The sequence below is a fragment of the Pundamilia nyererei genome, unplaced genomic scaffold (assembly GCF_000239375.1).
Source record: "Pundamilia nyererei isolate P.nyererei 1_Seehausen unplaced genomic scaffold, PunNye1.0 scaffold00383, whole genome shotgun sequence".
In the NCBI taxonomy this organism is placed as follows: domain Eukaryota; kingdom Metazoa; phylum Chordata; class Actinopteri; order Cichliformes; family Cichlidae; genus Pundamilia; species Pundamilia nyererei.
Genome location: NW_005187784.1, coordinates 338,851 through 341,435, shown reverse-complemented (window position 1 = coordinate 341,435; position 2,585 = coordinate 338,851). Strand labels below are relative to the sequence as shown.

At 41.2% G+C, this 2,585-nt stretch overlaps 1 protein-coding gene and 1 non-coding gene across 2 annotated transcripts in view; both read left to right on the top strand.

Moving 5' to 3' along the window:
• The window catches only part of LOC102201585 (inactive dipeptidyl peptidase 10-like), a 77,634-nt gene that overhangs the window by 4,108 nt on the left and 70,941 nt on the right, over positions 1-2,585 (top strand). The gene's annotated exons all lie outside the window — the stretch shown is intronic.
• trnar-ccu (transfer RNA arginine (anticodon CCU)) lies at positions 356-428 on the top strand. The gene has a single exon. It is a non-coding gene; the product is annotated as a tRNA-Arg (tRNA).

Here is a 2,585-nt window from a genome sequence, read left to right as displayed (position 1 = left end):
TTTGTTACCTTTCAGACTGAATCTACACTCACCAAACATTTTATTAGGTACACCTTGCTAGTAAAGGGTTGGGACCCCTTTTACCTTCAGAGCTGTCTTAAGTCTTCATAACAGAAATTCAGCAATACTCTTTAAAGACTTAATGTAACTAGAGCCAGTGATCCAGATCTTAGTTACTCTTTGGTCCTTGTGTGGTTTCATGAGTCTCCACAAACAACAGAAACAACATCCAAACAAAGTGGAGCTCAGAGCAAAGCTCAGGAGCCGAATAGACATGTTCTCCGTTCTGCTGAAGGTCACAATGGATCAGCTGTACACTGAACATTATGCAGCATGTTTGGGGTCCCTCTGTGCAGCCTCAGTGGCCTAATGGATAAGGCACTGGCCTCCTAAGCCAGGGATTGTGGGTTCGAGTCCCATCTGGGGTGATTTTCAGCACCGTGGTGCAGTGGAAGCAATATGCAGTACAACCATGATACTGGTCTTGTTTTAGAGGTATTGTAACATAAGAACTACACATCTCAGCTTACTTGGCATTATTCTTCAAGTTTTCTGGACTTACATAACCATAATTAGTTTCAGCCATAATAATCAAATAGTTTCTTGCTTTTGTTATTTGACAGCTTGTGTTTTGAATAGAAAAAACATGCAGGATTTTAATATGTTGTAAATCTACACAGGTATCCATGTTTTCTTTCTGTGTGTGCGTGAGCTGTTAGGTGGCAAAGTCTGAGGTTGTAATGGTTCTGTTGATGTGTGGGCTCAAGCTGGCAGAGGCAGGGTTATAAAGGTGTTTTTTGTCGATTGTTAAGGCCTTTGCCTTAATCCCTTAAGCCCTCGGCTATTTTCTGAAATTTCCACCTGGAAAACAAAAACCTCCCAAATTTAGTCAGTAACACGTCCACAGCTGTGAGGCCAAAATGAACAGCCCTGGGCTCTATTGATCAGAGGCACTTGTGAGAATTTAGAATTCAGTAAGTCGCCAGACGAGAATAGGATTTGACAAACTAGTAAAGTATACTTAGTGTACAACTTCCAAATGGTCAAGACTGTAAATTAGAAACTAAAGCCAGTGTTGGACTCAGTTGGGAGAGTCAACTGAGGTTTTGACATGCAGCACACAGCACAAAACTGTTACCGCTATAATGAAATAGCCCAGAGAGAGCGAGGTTGCACTACAACACCAATTTTGCCTTTCTGTAGCAACCTGAAAAACCTGCAGGATATGAAATGTGCAAGAGGTAAGAATTCTGAATCAGGTTGTCGATTTAACAGTATGCGTTTCACTCCAGTTGGCATCTTCAGCGATTCTTGAGGTAAGAGCCATATTTTTCTGCATTTCTGTTTTTAATAATCTGCAATAATGAGAGTTAACCCAACAAATATCTAAAGATTGCAATGGTGAACCCGCTGAATGAATAACCATGTAAACAGGGTAACATTTGGGTAAAATCCTGTATATTTAACTTTTGATCAGATTCTGAATTGATGATCTTTGATGTCCAGCTCTCCCACAATATCCTGAACTCACAATGTGCTCAACGATCGGGCTTGAGTACACATCTGTTTGCCTCAGCATCTTGGCCTCTCTCTCACGCTTGGTTCCTTCCTCGTACACATGCTCTTTTGAAGCCTTTCAACAGAACACCCATATGGAAAAGAAATAGCAAAAACGTATAAAAGACTTGCATAAGATGTGGCCTACTTCATATAGTGAATCATATAAGGCTTATATGATTTACTCATTTAAGTGGCCACTTTCTCATTACTTTCATATATTGTTTTAGTAAGTATCCAAAACATCCAAGTTTCCTTTATATAATTTTTCAAGGGATCTTATATCTGTTTTCGCTCTTGTATGCTTTTCATACAAGTTTCACACAAGACAGATACAAACTTTATAAGATTTATATATATCTTTTCCATATGGGCAAGGTCCATGACTTTATGCTTTTTGTGGCACTAATACGTTACAAAAGCAGCTACTTTTAAGCAGGATTGCAGTGCTCGGGCACTGATAGCAATCATACTACATGCATGATGTGCCAGTTTGAACTGAAACTGGTCCCACCTCTTAAAGCAGGACAGGGTTCCTCAGCTGTTATCAGGCACAGCATACAATGATTACACTAATCAAAACAAATTAGACTTTGGGCGTCATATGTGCTGAGCACATGGTAAGTCTGACTACAGTCTAAACAAGTTCTTCACATAGGAGGCGACATGTGCTGTGCTGACTGCTAGCTAGTGCAAATGGCCCAAAATTTGCGCTAAGCTGGCTGTTGAGCTCTGCTTGTACTTCACTTTGTTCCACCCGCTGTACTTGTACTACACGCGCCTGCTCTGTGTTATTTCAAAACATGCATCTCTCATTCATGAAGAAGAAAGCTTTGAGGGGTGCGTCGTTTCCACAACACTGCTTTCCTTCTGAGGTCCCCAGAGCCATTGAAAGGAATGACTTTAAGACTGGAGGTCCCTATCCACAGGTTTCTGTAAGAGCGTACGTAGGCTGCCATGACAGACCACTACTTCCGTTGTCCGGTTTTATACTTCCGGTTACTCAAAGCGAGACCCAGCGTTCAGTC